The sequence below is a fragment of the Pseudopodoces humilis genome, chromosome 1, assembly GCF_049639895.1.
Source record: "Pseudopodoces humilis isolate 2021_Gansu_Grassland_sample_001 chromosome 1, ASM4963989v1, whole genome shotgun sequence".
Taxonomy (NCBI): Eukaryota; Metazoa; Chordata; class Aves; order Passeriformes; family Paridae; genus Pseudopodoces; species Pseudopodoces humilis.
The window spans coordinates 6,302,102-6,322,657 of NC_142200.1; the positions used below are offsets into that span (position 1 = coordinate 6,302,102).

Sequence of the window (20,556 nt, forward strand, 5' to 3'; positions counted from 1 at the left end):
TTCCTCATGTTCAGGTGGAGCTTGCTGTGCATCAATTTCTGTCCATTGCATCAGCACCACCAAGCAGAGCCTGTTCCAGCCTCCTGACCCCCTCCCTTCACACACTTGTCTACATTGTTCCCCCTCAGACATCTCTTCTCCAGGCTAAACTGGCCCACCTCCCTCAACCAGGGAGATGTCCTCATAAAAGAGATGCTCCAGTCCCTTAATCACCTCTGTATCTCTCTGCTGGACCTGTTCCAGAAGTTCCATGTCCCTTTTGAACTGAGAAACCTATAACTGGACAGACTACTCCAGAATGAAAGAAAAAAAAAACCAAAAAAACCCAGATTTAAGGAAAAATTGCAAATTTTGAATGAAATTTTCAGCTGCTCAGTTGATATACATTCAAAAATTTTATCTAATTACCTAATAAATGCAGAGAATTGCTGACAATTATTTGAAAATGTTATGGAGTAGTTCCAGACATTTTGACATAGTATCATGGTATCTTCTAGCATTTGACCTTGGTAATTACTGCTTTGTAAATTTAATTTCCAAACCTTCCACACAACAGAATGAGTTTCAGGAAAAAAAAAATCACATAGAGAAACAAAAACAATCCTTTAACCACGTACAAAATATCGTATCTCTGAATAACATGCTCTGTGAGCTTGTAAGAAAAGAAATCATAGCAGTCAAACTTGATTGCTTTTCTGAAGATCAGTGAGTGGAAAAAAAACCCCCAACAACAACAGATCAGAAAACATACCTGAATTATACTATATTATACTATATCAGCATTTTATTAAAGTAATTTTGAACTTAAAAAGTGACAGCTCAAGCACAAACAGGCTGTGGGGCCACAGAATGTGACAGTGGAACAGAAAGTTGTGGGATACATTTAAAGCAGCTCAGGAATCAGCAGCATGCTGAGCCTCAGCAGCCTCCCCAGCAGTGACTTGACAAAACAAGGTGAGCAGCATGTAGAAGGTATTTTGGCAAGTGATGCTACAAGGACCAGTGGAGTAAAAATTCCAGCATAAAGGTATATTCAGGAGCTATATAGGCTGACAGCAAATGATTAACCTCTGTCCATGTTATAAAATACAAGGCAATATGCTGTCATGGCATGAGCAAACATGGCACCACAATGGGAACTAGAGCACCTGACCATTAATCTTATCTCTACTGCAGATTTCAGGTGCAATGGTGGGCAAGGCCTCTTAACATTTTTGAATCTCATCTTTTCCTCCAGCTGTTGGCTATTTCATGAATGCAAGCTCTAAATTCTTTGTAAACAGAAAGGTTCCTATTCAGGATTTGTACCTCACCCAGCACACTAGGACAAGATCTAGACCGTAGACACTGTCAATTTACATAGTCATGTAAAATCATGGCACCAATGAAAACAGTCAGAATTTACTTACATCTGGTCTAGCAAGAGAAGAAATCACTGTATGATTGAAGATGACACCATATGCTCTATGAAGTAATATCCAGTTTTCCTTGTGAAGCTGCATTTATTGACTATTCATTCAAATAAGAAACAGAAAATTGATCTTGTCTAGTAGAAAAAAAGAGGCATTTCCCTGTTTCCCATCTATTTGCCACTATTTGCCAAAAAACACATCAAATTCCAAGTGGGGGTGGGATACTTAAAAAAAAAAAATAAAAAAATTACATTGTTCAGACAAATGCTAACAAGTAAATATGGAGAGGATATGAAACTTCATGCATCGAAGATCATTCTTTCACTGAAAGCTTAATTAGTTTACATTTCACCCTGGGTAAAAGCTCAGTTTCCCAGGAGCAGGTGACTCACTGATATTTCAAGAGGAATATTAACCATATGGCAACATGTTCACCTTGCCTCACCTCTCCACCAGAGGATCAGCTTACCTTGCTTCTTTCACAGCCTCCCTCCCTGGACCATCTCTGTATCCACCACATCCATCAGCGGGATTCAAGGCTCAGAAGGTCTCTGAGTTCAGTCTTTGTTCTCCAAACAGACTCTTACCCAATAATCTCCATGAGATCATAAAGCAGCAGAGACCCTTGGAAATAGATGCACAAGTAAACAGAATGCCAGCATTTAAATAATAACTTTTACAGATTAACTTGAACTCCTCGAGCCCAAAGCAGAATAAATACAGACAGTACATCCATTAGCTGAAACTGAATAAAACATTATTTATAAAACGGGTAATTTAGATCTGATTAATGTTTATAAATGTGTTTACATAAGAATCAGATATTAACCTATAGCTTTAAAGGATTTAATTAGCCTTGGAATATTGTGTCAGTGTACAATGAAAAATAACTAATTCACAAAGGAAATGCAAAGAAAATCTGCAAGCGCAAATGAGGTCAATTAATTAAGCAATTTGCATAAATTTCAATGGTTATTTTCAGGGCATTACTGACATTTTGCACTTCCTATTCCCATCACACTGGCAAAAGTAGTCTTCTGTCACCCTATTTATATGATCCATCAATCATCTCATGGGATCCCAGAATACCAGCACACACCACAGTATAACAGCTTCTACACACAGGCTTTCTGAGCCATGCAGAATCCAGCATCCCATTTCCAGCTGTACTATCTTATCACCAGCAGATGCATTTACAGGCTGTTATAGCTTCATTCTTACCTCCAAATGAAGGAAAAAATATGAAATATGACTTCATCTCCATTACATTTTTACATCCTGAATACCAAATAGATGGTAACAATTACAGATAGGATTCTTTCTTACAGAAGAAGCCAAATGCTGCACAGCTCACCAGCTGAAATCTGGAACGAGTTACTTAATGAAATTAGTTTATCCAAAACTAAATTGGTGAAAGAGGGTAGAGGAATTTGGCCTAACAGTTACATATTCCCATGGTTACCCTGGCAATACTGTAGCAGCAATCTCCTCTTAATACAACTGTGTCCACACAGGTGCTTTGGTCTCCTCCTATAAACAATCAAGGCATAAGTTAATATTTTACTTTAATGCAGCATTGCACCTATTCCAGCTTTATTTTTTGCAATACCTTTTCCTGTACATTTCAAGGACTGCATTACTGAGAACTGTTACTAATTTTCCGTGTCCTTGTATTTTGTCCTCATCTGTTTAATGTAGTCACAAGTGAATTTTTCAATGGTGTATTTATTTATATAGCAATTCCTAGGCCAGAACTTCAGCTGATGCAAACAAGCATTCACTATACTGAAGCCAGTGAAATAAAACTGCCTGACATCAGCTGAGAACCAGACTTTTGTACATGATCTCTGTCAAGTGTTAGCACACAACCAAAAATACAGTCCAAATATAATTAAAAGAAGCACAAAGGCAACCTGGATTTTTTTTTTTTTTTCATTTGCTTCATTTTGTATCACATGGAGATATCTGGGATTTTCAAAAAGATCCATTTCAAAATTCATGTTAATGTAAAAATACTCAAACTTGTTCACTGAAATCTGCAAAACTTTCAGGAGCTGAAAGAATGCATTTGGACTGCTCCATCAAGCTGTATTTGATTTTTATTCTTTTTAATTACTACAATTCTTTATCTATATATCAATATATATTTCAAAATAAAAAAAAATAATTCCAAGATCAAAATTGTTTATTTAAAAAATGTAATTTTCATCTATTTCAACATTTTTCCCCTTGCTTTTTTTTGTCAGACTAGCCCTTTTCCTACAAGCATTTGTGATCAATCCATTCCAGTACCATAGAGGAGACACATTTCTTTCTCTGACTTGGTGGTTTTTTTCTGTTACATAAAATTGCAGAATTCTTACAAACAACCCAGAAAGTAACCTGCCCATTTTTCCTTCTTTATGCTGCTAAGTCTCTCAAGTATATTATTTTAATTGTTAAAAAATAACAGCAGCAGAAGTTATTTCTCCAACTTCCACACACCACTGGTTCTTCAACAGAGACCATTTCTTCATAACTCACCATGTTCCTGTCTCAGGCTCATAATGGAGAAACAGCCTAATAATGTATAAAACAGAATTTCCAAGAGCATAAAATAATAAATATATTAAGAAAAGAAGATATGATTGAGACAAACAACAGCTGGTAAAACTCCAGAGAAGGTCCATAAGACCAGGAGATTCACTTTCCCCATACTTTTTCTGCTCTCCCTCAGCTTGAGGCCTGAGCGTATTTTGATTTAAACTTCCCAACAAAACCTATTTTATGACATCCTGGACCACTGAAATCAGAATTTCCGCCTCTTAACCACTTCATCATGAAGTAGAAATCCTTCTGACCCAGTTGGAATTTGTAGTGATAAACATGCTTAAAAAGAACACCCTTTCAGTACTCTCATCAATTTGGCAGTGGAACAGCTCACTAGAGATGCAAGTGTCTTGTTGAATCCAGGAACTACATGCAGTTTGGGTGAGTGCTAGAAGTGCTAACTATGGTCATGGTACAGGTCCTTATTCTACTATTTTCCAGTCCCCTTTCACGAGAAACTTGGGTGATTTTACCATATTCCTGATGGGGAAACTATCAACAATAATAAAAATCCAAAATGTTTTACAAGATAACAGCATGACCTTCCCTTCTGTAATTCAGTGTACATTCTTATCTGAGTTTTTTAAAAACTTCAATAACTGTTATAAAGTTACAATGCTCTGGGAATTCCGGACTTGGCTTTCATTAGGAAGCAGAGTTGAAAAAGATACTTGGTGAGCTAAAATTCAACTGCTCTGTGAAGAGAAATGGAAAGTCCAAGCTTGCCTTTTTAGGATGAAGGCAACACTATCATCTGCTGCACTGTTTGCAGCAAAAATTGCTGGCATCATCTAGTAGAGGATTAAGAATTAAAGGACATATGTGATTTCTGGAGGAGCCAGTCAAGAAGGACAATTTAAAATTGTCTAGGCTATCTACCTGTATCTCTGGCAATTCTTATGGCCTTAAAGTTTGTGCTAGTCATTCATTGAAGTGTGGAGGATAAATATGCCCAAAGCCTTGCAGTTCATGAGCTGCATTCTGACACAAACAGCACACGGAGCTCTCTACAACAGCAGTCACAGTCCCTGTGCTGCACAGAACACACAGTCCTTGTTCCCTCAGACATATCACCTCCATGGTATTCACTCTCCTACCATATTTCCTCTTTTCCCAAAATAGCTGGAATCAACACCAAGCTGGCATTTCACAGAGAAAGGTGCCTTGCTTGCAGAGTACAGTTCTTGCTCCTGGGCATCCAACAGCGGCTCCATGCCCTGGCTGTCCATGTAATGAACATGTTTGTTAGCAGAGGTACTGCCTGCTGCACCTGCACATGCTGGAAAACACACCAGAGCACTGCTGAGCATTGCTGGCTGGGGCAGACATAGTTCCAGGCAAGGATGTAGAGATTTATATAGAATTTGGCAAAAGTGATTCTGGTGTGTAAAGGGTTTAAATGCACATACTACCAGGTTTTCCTTCAAATTCTCTGCAGACTCTCAAGCTATGTCTTAACTGATAAATCAGAGACAGAGCAGAGTTCTGAGCACTGTCCTGAGATTGTCACTACAGATTAATTGCTACTACAGTTGCTGGAATGGGTTTTGCTCCAGGCAAAGCTCAGGTATGTTCTGGGATTTGTCGCAATAGGCTGTATGGATGAGGCTACTCTGTTTTGAAAGGGGAGAGAATTAACTGTATGAATGTGAGCAGTTATGCCACTTGCCTTCAGAGCCAGAAAGCAAGCTCTTTGCCACACTGTCTGTTCTTTTGACAGAAATATCCTCAGTGTAGGGAAGAAAATTGATCTTGAGAGTTGCTTGAGAGTGTCAGAGGGTTGTGCAGGCCCAGGGCACACAAACCTCACCCATTCTAGAAATTGGGAGGGTTCAGGCAATGATCTGTGCCCAAAAATGGAGCTAAATATGGTTTTGTTGAATTGATACACTCCAAAAGAAAACTAAGAAAGTATTTTTTGGAAACTGGAATAGCAGTGGGTCCAAGGCATGGGCTGGCACTGGTGAGATATTTATTTAGCTGTAAAAATCCAGCGGATCCTCAGCTGGTGTAAGTTTATTCCACTACTCTCAAAAGAGCCCATCATCTATCTCCAGGAACAATGGACCAAAACAGAGGCAGCAGGGCTGTTACATGAGGGGGTGACAGACTCCTGGTCTTTCTCTATGAAAAGTGAGATGGGGTTTGGGGAAGCCATGGAGCCTCCCAAACCCAGGAATGAGCCCACAGAAGAAGGAGAAGGAGCCTTGAGTCAAATACAGATGACTAAAACTGGAGAGGGCAGCAGCATAAAAAAGAAATCCAAAATTTACCAGTAATCCTGCCTAACTCCACCAGATTGCCTCTAGTAGAGTCATGGCTCAAAAGAGATCAAAGATGATTGCATTGACTGAGGGCTTGATCCAGAGTCCTTTCACAAAGCTTTGTGCAGAGCTGAGAGAAACTGATGAAACCTTCAATAAAAAATAAGATATACTCTCTTGCCTTCGTGCTAAAATGATTTGATGAAATGAACTCCTCAAGGGTGTTTCAATAGTTTAATCTGAAAAGTGGCTAAGCATGAAATGGATGTTACTGGACTAACAGCTTCTGGGTGACTGTCCAGAGGTAATGGAATAACATCCAAATGCATTGAGAAGGAAAAATATTTGCTGAGATAAGTGAGTTTGGGGTGATTTATGAGTGAATTTCTGGATTTTCAGCAGGACTATACAGTTTCATAAAGGCCTATATGAAGGTGTGTTTTCATCTATTTATAATGCAAATTAAAAAAACAAGTATTGAGAGGAGAAGAAAGATACATTTCTTAACTAGAAATTTATGGAAGTTTTTCCCACGATGAAAATGGTTATTTTTTCCTGGGAGGTATTTGTAATAGTGCAGGGACTCAGTGATACCTTGTAGATGATTTTGTTGTGATTACACCACCTCTGTTACAAACCCCTACATCAGATGACCTCTAAAATATGAAAACAATCACTCTTCACTAGCTTTTTCTAAGCCTCAGCTCTGGCAGACAGATTCACCAGCCTCAGGTGCTACTCCAGCCATCTCCCCATGCCTTAATCATTTCAATCTCTGCTTGAATTGTAAGCCTGAGAGCCCCTGAATGCCCCCTGGCTGGTGGCAGCCAGACTGACTTCGTGAAGTCTGGAAGGAGACAAGAAGCTGGTTAAGCTTGTGAGCTCAAATTAAATGGCTGACAGTGAAATCTGCTAACGCTGCTCCTTGGAAAAGCATGGGAGGGTTTGGGATAGTAGCTAGACCTGACAGCTTCTTACAGATTTGTAACTTGTCCTTGGAAAGAAAAGCAACACAAAAACAAACCCTGCAACAATGCCTTTTCCAAGCAGTGCTCAGTTTGATACTGGCTTTTATTGTTTACAATAGAATCTTGAAAATGTCCTCGTGACAGCATTATCAAATGTCTTTTGGTAACACTGAGCACTGCATTTTACAAAAGCATTTGATGAGGGCCAGTAAGAAACATGTTTGATGAAGTTAATTTGCCATGGGACAAGGGGGAACATTTTGATTCTGAGATTTCCTAAGCCAGGGGTTGTATCTTAAGAGTTTTGATGACCTTTTCTTCCCTTCCTTAATTTTTTCAACATATTTTTTGTTCACATGAAAGCTTTAGGCTTCTGCAGCATCAACTTTAACAGATGATCTGTTTGTAATAGCAGACACAATGAACCATCATTTCCTATTTATCTTCTCCAGTCCAGTCATGACCATACAGAATTAAATCCTCTGCTGTTCAAGCATCTCTTTGCAAAATCATTCTGCTCCTTTTATTCTTAGAATCTGCAGCTGGCCGTTTTCAGAAAAATTCTACTGGGTTACAAGGATTTATAGTGTGACCAAAGAGAGAAGTTTATGGTCACATGTCACACAAAAGTGTTAACTCTCTCCATACCAGTGCTGAGCTGTAAATACTGACAGCTGTAGAACATTATCCTGCAGGTTATGGCACCACTCCCTGTGGCAAAGTGGGAAATGTCACCCGATCTCTTGGCTTTAGGTTTCCTGTGTGGAGAGGTTATGTTGTTCTCTGCAGCTACAAGGACCTCACAAAAGAGCTATCAATAGCTTTTGGGAGATCCATGCTCAGGTTCCCCACTAATAGAAACCAACACTGAGGCACCAAAATTTAATCCAGAGGAGTTCCTGTTTCAAATTACACCATGGGGCAAATTTGGAGTTTATGAATCCTCAACCAAGTTAATTAAGATCATCCCTCCCTTCAGCATATGTTCATCACTCACTACTTAATGTTGCTTTTCTGGGGTGTAATCCACTAGGGAAGATCACAGATCCCTGCCTGGCTGAAGTTAAAGGACTTTTGCTTTTTTCAGCATTGAGAGGCTTTGGGGGATTTCTCTGCTGGATTTTCTGCTGTATAATATTAATTGTTTAAGTGCAGTATAGCCTGTTAAACACTTAGCTGGGAAACTGCCACTCCATGGCTTCTTTGTTAACTTTCAGGCTGACTGGACAGCCAGGTGAGTACGTGAGCTAGGCTGCAAACCCTAGCTGATATCCCTAAATGCAGTGCATTTTCTAGGGCTAACTTCACCTTGTCTTTACAAATGATTAGTAAGTAGAACACAGACTCACTTTAAGGCCTGCTTCCACAAATGAATATTTCAAGGGTTCTTCACCAGATACCACAGAAGTTTCTGATGAACCCAAGAAAGAGCTGAAGCCATGATTCATATCTGTATTAAGTTTAGAGCTGATTTTTTTCACAGTGCAACAGTGCAGACAATCTCACCATATTTCTAATCAAAGCATAAGAAACAGACAGAAAATAAGAATGTCAAAATCACTGTCTCTTGCACCAGCCTTCCCTGACACTTGATATTGTTGAAGCATCATAAATAAAAGAAGGGTGACATACACAGTATTCCAGTTTAATGGGGATAAGTCACACATTTAAAAAATGTTTCTCCTTTGTAAACCAAACTAAAGCCTCCACTTCAGTGTGCTTCATTTTCCTCTCCCAATGAAAGATTTCATGATTGCTCCGTAATATTAATTTGGAAGAAGAGCTCAGATTCATCAAAGTTAAATATTAAGGAGAAACAAAAGAGAAAGGAGATAAAGATGATGTGAGCAAGGTGATATGTACACACAATTTTACTTGGTTGTATCTGGAACATCCACAGTGCTGCTGTACTAAAGCTGCAGGAGATTTACCCAGGTGATCTGCCAAGATCAACCACTAGACCATGAAAAGTCTATTGTATATCTACAGTACTTTCTAATGCAATGGTGCCTAAGCAGCACTGCACATCCACACCATTTTCTCCTTTTGTGTATTACATTTTCAGTTTAGTGTGGAAATATTTATATGGCAAATCTTAAAAAAAAATAATCTCAGGTATATAATTCTTTTATAAGATGAAAACTGTGCAGAAACAAGATTAATTTTCCCTGCTGCTTGCAACATTTTTCCATCAGTATTTCCAAAAGGTTCTGTGTTCTATTTTAATTACAGAAATCTTCAAAACATTCCCAAAACTTTTTAGGTTTCCTCTTTCCATTCATAGCTCTAATGTATTTCAGGGTAAATTTGCCATTCCCTTTGACATGTTTGAGAGAAGACTAACATTGTATCATTCATTTTTTCATCCTACTCATGTTTAAGTATCATAATATTAACTAGGTCAAATAAGGTATGTTTTTATCCAAATAAAATAAATCTTTTAACATGGATGGGTAAACATGTTTAATTAATAAAAAACTCCTAAACACATTGATACTGTAGTCAGGGAGCTGTTTTAGCATTCATTGGAAACAAACCTGAATTTGGAAGCCTTTGGGAAATATTGTTTACAAAAAAAATGGGAAAAGATCTTGTAAAAATTATTTTAAACAGTCTTATTTTAAAAGCTTTATTTTTAAAAACTTACTCTGATCTGCATACATTATGCAAGACTGATAATGAAATGCTATTTCTAACAAATTCAAGAAGGGATAGCTGACAGGGTTTTAATCCATAGATAAAATCCAAATCCATAAGCAATCTTTATATGGAAACTCAAACTTTATATTACACTCTTTTTAATTTTTTTTTTCTAAATTTATTGCTATATATTGTATGTAGGAAAAAAGAAAACAATTTTGAGCTCTGATCTGCTTTGTGTTTGAAACAAATAGTAGAATTCAGGTTGAGCATAGGTTTAGAGTCTTAATCGGCTCAACAAAGTGTCATAAGTACAGTTGGTTCTTAATCAGAAAGAAAAATTCTTGAGCATGTTAGAGTGACACACACAGAGAAAAAGGAATTTTCACAGCACTTCTAACTGCAAGCAAAAATAAACATAAAATTGTGGTTCTTTAGAACTAAAAATTTTCTGTAGAATATCTCAAGGGCGTAATCAAGTGAAGTGTGCATTTTTGGAAAACGACTCTATTTTAAATCAATAGCCAATATTTAAAGCCAATAATATAAAATTGGAGACGTATATTCAAGCACTTTTCTGACTCAGAGGTATAGGGTTGCTTCATATTAAAGGTAAGGCTCCTAAATTCTCCTGAAAAAAAAAACCAACTCTCTTTATTCTTCCATATAATGTGTTAAGAATCTTAATTTTATCACAAAAAGGGAAGGTTATTCCATAAAATTAAAAAAAAATATATATAAACCAGTCATATACTGGAAAAATCATCTACTCTGCACCTCCATCAATAACTTATCACATTAGATCATATAATCAGGGGAATAATTTCATGAGCAGGTAGAAGTAAAGAGTTGTTAGTAACCAGTGATCCAGCCAATGAGCTCGACGCAAACCAAGCTTTTCCAATATGTATGTCATAATAATTTGCCTGCAGATTTTTAGTCCCTATAATGATTTGAAAGCATCAGAAAACTGAGGGGTGAGGGGCAGCTGTTTTAATGAGATTTCTACTGCACAATAGTGTTGGAAAATGTGCAATTACCAGTGTGCATTTGCCTCAGTTTTTCTAAAGAATTTCAGTCAAGGAAAAATAAACCACTACCACCAAAAAAACCATCCAAACAACTACAACAAACACAAACAAACCACCCCACATGAAAATCAAGACTGGGGTGATATCTCATAGTAAATCACTGGAAAAACTAAAACTATTCAAACACAATATAAAATTTGCATACCAACCACAGTCACAATATAGGAGGAGGTTTTTTTTGTACTCAAACAGAAAACATTCCAAATTCCTTTATAGTAGTTAAGGGTCATCCTTATCACATAGCACTTCTGATCATGCTTCACTAGTTCTGAGCTCTGTTGAATTAGGACCTAGGTAATTTGGAAATACTTTTTCTGTATTTTGATTTATCTAATTATTCCCTCCTCATTCACAGAAGTAAAACAAGTCTATCACTTTTGCATTTCCAAATTTATGACAGTATTCTGCTTCCTGGCACTTGAAAGTGTCCAGAAGCAATGAGATCAAATAAGCACTCACCCTTGATAATTACTTTCTGTATTTTATATGTAAAATGTAAGAGCAACAGAAGGTCATTTTGTCTGACAAGGAAAAAGTAATAAAATTAGCTTTCTATTGATCTCCCCCCACTGCCCTCCCAAGAATGATAAAGGCATAACTCCAGTAGGACCATCACAGTTTTGTTGTCAGTTTGAATCTAGAGAATCATCTTACCTGTAATGCTGTTAATTAAATGCAAAATGTATTATGTAGCTCTCTACATATTGAAAGGCTGAGCAACTCCAGCTCTCTAAACCTGTCTTCACAAGAGAGGTGTTCCAGCCCTCCCTGCTGTTTGTGGCCACTGCTAGGACCCACTCATTTTTGTTGAGCTGCATTAAATACTCAAAGTGGGGGTTTCATGAGAACAGAGTAGGAGAGAATAATTTCCCTTGATATGGTCACACTTCTCTGGATGCAGCCCAGGATGTGATAAGCTTTCTCGGCTGGAAACAAACTTTTCTAGTCCATGTCCATTTTTTTTATCTACCAGCAACACCAAGTCCTTCTTTGCAGGGCTGCTCTCAATCCATTCATCCCCTGGCCTGCATTGACACTGGGGATTGTCTCAACCCACGTGCAGTGCCAGGCATTTGGCATTTTTAAACTTCATGAGGTTCACCTGGCCATACTCTCCAAGCCTGTCAAGGTCCCTCAATGACATTCCTCCCCTCAAGCAAATCAAGCCCAAAACTCAGCTTGGTGTAATCTGCAGGTGTCCCCAGCCCCACTGTCTGTGTCATTGATGAAGATAGGAGTGATTTGGCAATTACAACTGCTGGTTCTCCCAGGACCTTGGGAAGTGCCTCTTCAGGTCCCAGCATCTCCCAAGAGTGTTTAAACTATAACCCTCATGCTTTGATTGACCCCTGTCAAAAGGGAGAATTCAAAAGGGCCCCTTGCCCCAAACAGGCTGAAAAGCATTTGCTTTTTTAATAACTAAATATTACACAAGGAAGCCAAAACCCATTTGATATATTTCATTTGTCAGGTTATTTTTCATAGCACAAGTAAATCAATGTAGTGGTAATTCAATTAATGAGATACTAAAGTCAAACTTTATGATTGTGATCAGATATATCAAATTAATCATAAGAATCAGTCCCTACAGTTATGAAACCTCTTAACATTAACAATCAGTACCTAATGATGATAATAGGAGGAATTAAATGGATAGAGTTATAGACATGAAAATCAATAGGACTCATCAGATTTCATAATACTAAACAAAAGTTAATCAAGTCAAATTCAATATCTGATTTTTGAGGATAAGGTCATCTCACTTTGATAGACCAAGTCTTAAGCAAACCTTTGCTCAGTTGTTCTGTCTCAGTGTGTCTCTAGTTCTAGTTTAGAATGCAGTGCAGCAGGAAGATATATTGTGTGTTGAAAAGATTGAATGCCTGAGAAACACATTTTCTTTAATAGCCATGTAAAATGCCAGCTGGAAAAAGTCTCTGTTTTGCTTTGTTATACAAAATTCAGGAGCAGTGGGGAGGAATTGCTTAGAAAAATATTGAATAACTCTAACAGCTTTATGACTTAAATCTAAAACAGGCATAGGAAATTTTCAGTATTACACAAAAGGCAATGAAATTATATGTAGACAGGATTGTAAGGAATTTTTATCCAATATATTCCTTTTCAGCTGCACATTTCTGTAGTCTCAATGAGCTAATGATATGTTCAAAGTCACTACTTTGTACATTCATAAACAAGTGTAGATGTATATGTTTTGTTTCCAGTCCATTACTTTCAGTTCTATTTTTTTAATCTTGATGTTCTTTCTTGACAGTGAACAGAAAATATATTTTCTGCTTGAAACTGTAGAGATCCAAGGTGCTGTCCAGCCACAACTAGGCAAGGAGGAGAAACTATAAAAAGTTCTTGGACAAAGCACTTCAGTATTGGATAATAAAAGTAAATTCAGATGGATCTGTAAATTGTTAAAAAACTGAGAAGTTGTATATATCTAAAATGGAAAAGAAATCACTCAAACCCCAAGTAAACTGTGTCTTCAACTGCTCTGACTATGGGAAGCAACTCTGACACGTCATTTCTCTAAGAGCAGATGTGTAGGAAAAAAAATGCTCTGATTCAAAGAAATAAATTTCTAAAATTAACTCCATAAAATTAATTATACTATTTTGGACACACTAGGAAAAACAGATTTACTGATTTTCCCAATGGAAAATGAAGTTAACAAATTAAAATAAATTATAAATATTAAATAAAAATCACCTGCAAAGGCTGATTTTTCACAGGGAATATTTTAATTCTTGCTTAGTGTTTTTTGTTAGTTCTTCATATTTTTCTTTTATGTTCTGGTTTGCAAAAAAACTTTGAGCCAAAAAAAAAAAGATAGATCAATTGAGAAGCTGAGAATTCTGTGCTGACCAGCCAAGCTTCTTAAACCTTGATTTACTCTGCTAGGAGGACTAGAGCATTCAGATACCAGAAGTACTGAAACAAGAGATAGCCTGTTTTTCATATAAAAATTGGAGGATTAGTTCAGCTGCCTAAAAAAAAAAAGAAAAAAAAAGACAAAAAAAAAGACATCTAGTGCTGGTTAAGAAGGTTAAGAGTAGCCAAAATATTCACAAAGAAATTGAGTGCAACTGAGAGCTGACAGAGGCCTTTTTTGGGACTGGTAACTGGAGATCAAGCAGCATGTGATATAATAAATAATAAATAGAATATAATATAATAATCATAACATAACGATGTCATACAATATAAATAATAGAGCTAATAGCCCAGTGTCAGACAATATTTTATTGTTTCACAATATTTTCTGAAAAATGGACATTTCCTCAGGGAATATTTTGATTCTTGCTGATTGGCTTTTTTATCTTTCCCTTCTGGAAAAGACCCTTGGGCTGGCTCAAAAGATCACAGAGGCCAGTCACTAAATTGATCCCTTTCTACTTCTACATTGAATAAAACTGAATATAGCTGAAATGACTTATAGTTCCTTACACACCCATTCTTGTTTTCTGTTTCTGTGTTAATCAGTCATTATCTCCATTACTTTTTGTTCCTCTCTTAGAAGACCTCTTGCAAAAGGGATCTCACTTCCTGCTTAATTGATACTGCTGATATCCTCTAAAAATAAAAATAATAATAAAAAATAACTGGTTTACTTTGATGATCAGAGTCCCTCTCCAAAAGCACCTAGCTCATAAGGAACCCCCTTTAGGCAGTGTAGACCTATTTTAGGCATCTAAATGCCAATTTATCTGTACTAATATCATAATACCAACTGTAAAGTGTGCTGGGTTACTGTGTTTTGAGTACATGAAAGCAGTTCTTTGTGCGTTTTGGCAAATAGATGTTTCCAGACCCTTTCAAAAGAACATCCCCTGAGAAATAGTTTTTGTGTACATTTTGGCTTTTGCTTGAACCAGTTAAAACACTCCAGATTTTTTCTTTTTCTCCTTACAGCCTTTTTCATGTGTTTTTAAAAGCCTCAGAGTTACTCTTCAATAACTGGAAACAACTCTGAATTTCTAATTGCCTATTAGAGGTCAGAAGTGCTTGTACTACAAAGCAGTTCAGATCCAAGGGAGATTATGCTATTACATTATCTTTGGATTGTTACTTTTGCAAATTGGCATATTTCTTACAATAACATGGCTATGGTTGTGTATATTTGTTTTTTTACTGGGGGGTACATTCATCTCACCTTAGCAAGTACCAACTCTCATCAGCAGTATGTGTGTAGGAATTCACAACCATGAACAAAGCCTCAGCTAACAAACCTCAGATAGCAAACTGTGCTGAGTTAGTGTTGGTTCCACAAAGCTCACGTGGAGGTTACCAGGGATGGCTGAACTCGGGAGAAAACAAGGAAACAGCAACAGCAGCAGTTCCCAAAATATTTTTAGTGCTGTTGAATGAAACAACATGAATGAAACATTTTGGTAGTTGAATGAAAAGTGTTTCACCAGAGCCTTGTGAAGGTTGGATTGTGGGTGAAATTAAACTGGATTAGGTTCAACCTGAGAAAGCTGATTTTGACTGATTCAAATAAAACAGCAGAGGATTTTGTAGGTACAACATCATCTCTTTTCAGTGAGGTTTGCAGGCTAACAGTGCTCTGAAATACCAGATTCCTTCTTGCATTGCAATTAATGAACAAATGAGGACTCGAAATCTTAACTTTCATTTAATGCTCTTTCTAATCCTCTCATCATTGAACCAATTTCTGAGTAAAGCAATGAAGTGTGTGTGAAGGAAAAAAAAGGTAAGTAAAGTATCTTTATAGGCAACATAAACTGGGTTATCTGAGCACTTCAAAACCATTAATGGACTTTATCTTGACAGCTTCACTGTGAAGTAGGGTAGTGATAATAAAATTTAAGAATAAAGAGCTAAAATACAGAAAAACCAGGGGTCAATATTAAAAACAAGCCAACCAATAAATATACTGCAAAACAAACAAACAACCCCCCCAACAAACATGAAACAAAGGAATTAACAAAAAAACTTTTTAATCTTTCTAGGTTGCTGCTCTGAATTTTGTATTATATGATTAACATGTATATTTGGGACATTTTGGAGAGCAAAAAATATCTGGATAACTTACAGTCATGCTCTTTCTTAAATGTGGACTGAGAAAGAAGGCAGTCCCATCCCTCCCTGGCTCTAGGCACCAGACAATTGGTGTCTGATCCTGTACCTGAATTGCATCACTACAAATACTCTGGGTTTTGAAGAAGGAGTTTGGTATTTGTACAGATAAAACATAGGGACTAAGCTTTATTTACCCTAAGCCATAATAATTAAAAGACCTTCTGTACACTAAAACAGCTGAAGAAAAAAGATCTAAGTATTTGTTACCAAAGGAAAAAAATGCACATGAACATAGGACATATATGGGCTAAATAAAACCCTACTCCATTCTGTCCAGGAAATGATTCTGGGAAATAAAAAAATAATTAGACATTGAGAAAGCAGAAGGTTAATCTGATCTTTCTTTTCATCCTGATTGTTTCATACAGACCCCGAAATTTAAATCCTTGTATTTTAAATATGAGACTTTTAAGATGTTCAATAATCTGTTGCTTGTTTAAACATCCATTTATTGCAAGGTGGTTTTTTCGTTGCTGTTTTTTTGGGTTTTTTTTGGCTGGTTGTTTTTTGGTTTTTTTAGCATACAAAACACTTGGATTTGATTGCAGGTATTTGAACATTGTTGAATGTGTAATTGAGATTTTATGCAATATTCACACCTACAAAATTCATGGTGATCTATATGCAGATACACAAGGAGGTAAAAGAATATTTAAAGGAGAAAAATAATTAAGTAAATAACATTAGCTATTAATGGTACATGAAAGTTACTGAAGTACCCACTTTACTCTTGAGAAACCTTTTCTCTGAGTATTATTGAAGGGCTGTGCCCAACAGACACCTCAGCTATTGAGCATCCTATGTCAGTGCAGTCTCATTGATTTTGGTAGGATTTTGTGTTACTGGATCCAGGTGCAGAATTGGAGTCAAAGTCAGACTAGAGGGAACATTGATCCGTGATGGTATTGTGATTCCCGTGTCTCTGTGCTATTGGATCACATCATGTTCGAAAGTCATTGAATTAAAATGAATTTGCCTGCAAATAAATGTGAGGCTTTTGCAAACCACAGCACAAAGTATGTCGAGTTACCCTCTGAATGATTCAGCCAAAATTTCTAAATGACTGGCTCACACAATCCATGGTATTTATAACTGAAAGTATGCAGGTGCATGAATATGGGTGAATTTTTCTTAGATGTGTTTCAGAGACCTATAAAGCCTCAGACATTACTAGAGATGAGCCGAATCAACCATAAATAATTCAGGTAGCCCAAGAACCTCTGCATCTGCTGTTTTGCAAGGAATCTGCATGTATTGCTGTTAGTTTTCCTTCTACTCACTGCAATTATTTTTGAAACAGCAGCTTGCTTTTTAGATGTGCAACAATTATTTGAAAGAATAGTTCTTTGAAAAGTGAAGCATCCAGATGTGCTATGTCGAGTTTCTCCAAGATGTGTCAATATATTATTTTGGGGTCACAGACTAATGTGATTTTAAATGTCAAACATGAGAAAAAAAATAAATTACTTCTCAGCTTTGGATAGACAGACCTGTTCTTATACATAATATTCTATCTAAGTTCTTGATTGCCTTTAAGAAGATCCTGCTCCTCGTAAAAATTCTTCTCCTTCTGCATTTTTGACTTTGCCTTTTCATTTTTGTTTTCCTCCCTTTGGTAAAACTGATTCATGAGGCACATTTGGTTCTCATATGCACTTAGTTATCCTAGAAGCAGAGTGAATACAGGGAATTAGTTAAAATTAAAAAGAGCTAACAAAACAAAGCATGTTACTTTAAACACAGAAGAAAATAATTGAAAGAGACTCTGACTATTTTGAGCTGAGTTCAGCTGTATGATCTGTAGTCTCTTGAGTAAAGATTGGTGCAGTGTGTTTTCCTCTGAAAATACAGATTTGTGTCAATCACAGAAGCCATTAAAAAGTAACTTAAAATAATGCTTTTTATTTCAAAACTTTTAAAATAACAATGATATTTTTTCTGATTTTTTTTTTTTAAATGCACTAGTGAAAGCAATTTGAGGCAAAAAAAAATGTGTTTGTTCTTTTGCAGATCTTGAAATAAAATGTAGTTTTACTTAATAATAAAAAAATTTTTACTTTTGAGAAAAGCAAAGTTTGTTCACTCCAAAATATTTTTTCCAGAGCTCATATAAACCCAAGATTTACTTATTTGCTCAGCTCTACTCCTGAGTTTAAAGGAGCTCCCTAAAGGCTTTGTTTAGCTCAGATATTTTTTGATTCCTTTTTTCAATGACATTTTTCTTAACTTATATATTTATATATTAATTATATCTATTAAATTATATGTTTAAATAAATGATATGTTTCAGGAGAGGAAGATAATCTTGGGATGACAGTCTGCAGCAGACTGCAGTGATCTCTGCTCCAGTTCCAAGCTGGTCTTAAGGTGGTTTTGCATTCTTGTGGTTGCACAATACCAAAACTGGTTTATTCACTTGAGTTATTGCACACCAGCGGATGGGTCCTGCCTCCCTCAGGTCAGGCCACCCAGCTGAGGTTCACAGTCTGACTCAGAACTGATTTTAAAATGAGACAGCAAAGGAAACCCTGCTGAGAGGATGAAACCCCACTCTAGCTTCCTTCAAAGCACAAGTGGAATGACACAATACAGTCCCTGAGGAATCATTTTATTATCAACAGCTATACACTACATCAAATATGTTTAAGTAAGCAAAACTGCAGCTGAAGGAGGTTTGATCACTGGAGAGAATATTAAGTTCTTGTGTTGCTTCTGTGGTCCCAATGCTGCTCCTTAATGATGTTTTGGACCTCAGTTTCCACTGTTTGCTCCTCTCTATCTCCAAACCTTATCAGCACTCTGTTTAAATTCTTATGTACTCTTCAGAACAAATTTATCTTATCCAGTTTCTTTGGGGGGTTTAATGACTCTCAATCCTCACATCATATTCACTCTAACTTGCAGCATTCATAACTACCCTGCCCACTTCCTGTTGTACATGAAGTACAAAGCAAGTGACATGTATTTATATTTTTATAAAACTTTCCCCTCAGTTCTTTGTTTGACAGCTTAGGCTAGATGTCTCTAAAAGCCTCCCATAAACTGAAACAATTTTTCCCATTCACTCCCCAAAACCCATTTATTAACCATGATAGGTTGGAAAATAACTAGGAAGATCAACTGCACAGGCAGGATGTTGCAAAGTTTGGTGACTCCATGGACTCAGGATCAGCAGGGGATTCTTGGGGGGCCAGAGAGAGGGATGGGGACAATCAGGGGCAACCCAAAGCCCAGAGCCCCCAACACTGTGGGGACCTTGCAGCTCCACAGAGAAACGAAATTAGGCCATTTTATATCAGTTGAGCAGATCTGGCAATCTCTTTCCAAAGTCCAAGATAAGAAAGAAAATGTCCAAAGCTTACTCTTTTGGAAGAAACTCTGGTCTATTTCCCTGATGAAAATATTTTCTGGAAACTAGACCCATAATTTTGCTAAATATAACCAAAATAAATTGGTCTCTGTTTTTTACTATAAAATAGTTTCCATAAGACATATTCTAGTTATCTCTCCAACCTTCTCTTCACTAGATAACAATCAACACTGATAAGTTTTTTAAACTTTTAAACTTCCTCAACAGTTTTGCATATAAATTTAACTGCACATGTGTATAAAAAAGTACACATTTCAAAAGATACATATTTAACTTGGAAAGCTTTAGGGTGTTTTAACATTATAAAGAAACATAAAATGTTATGAGTGGGGTTTTATACAAGGGAATACATGACCTATCTGGAAAAGAAAGGGAAACCTGAATTATAGAACACAGAAATCCTTTAAAAAAGGCAAGAGACTACTGAATATGGAAATCTAAAGATTTTCAAGTTTCTGATTTTCAGCATCTTTATTTTGGTGAGCATTAATAGTGAAATTGCTCTGGCAATGTAAATCCCAGAAGAACTTCCAAACCTTGAATCAGAATTCATTTCCTTTTGTCTTTACTGTAATAATGAGTATATATGGAAATAAATCTCCCATTTCTGCTTTCTTGAAGCCTTTGAAGATTCGTATGAGGGGATTTTTAGCTTGATAAGAAAAGAATATGTGCAGCTCATAGCTCTGTGTTGCACATTTGCTATTTATATTATAAGGGTGCAGGCTGGGGGCAGGAGACCACTGATTCACAATAAGGGAGTTTTCAGATTCCAATTGAATTCCAAATTCCCAGGCAGGACAAAGCCTGTGCAAACACAAATGCCAAGATATTTGCCAAAGGTCACAGAACAAGTTAATAGCAAAGCTCAGGAAATACTCTTTTTGCAATGGTCTTAATGACTTGACTGTGCTGGTTTTCAATACCTGGCTTTGGAGGATTGTTTCTTCTGTAAATACCCTGAATTGAATGATGCAATTCACATGGGAAATTATGATCTGTTAGGATTCAGCCCAGAGTCCAGACCTGTTGCTTTGTGCCTGGTGATGAACTTCTGGGCCTATTAGAAATGCACCATCCTTTCCATGCTGAATGAACCCTGTCTGT

General features: G+C 36.8%; 1 long non-coding RNA gene across 2 annotated transcripts in view; it reads right to left on the reverse strand.

The window, feature by feature from the left end:
- Positions 1 to 2,859, reverse strand: part of LOC148185004 (uncharacterized) — a 46,574-nt gene extending 43,715 nt beyond the window's left edge. For both annotated transcript variants that reach the window (XR_015773972.1, XR_015773973.1), the window contains exons 1-2: positions 2,634 to 2,859; positions 1,882 to 2,036 (exon numbers count right to left, since the gene is read on the reverse strand). This is a non-coding gene — a long non-coding RNA (uncharacterized LOC148185004). The remainder of the gene's footprint in view (positions 1 to 1,881; positions 2,037 to 2,633) is intronic.
- Positions 2,860 to 20,556: the final 17,697 nt, after the last annotated feature.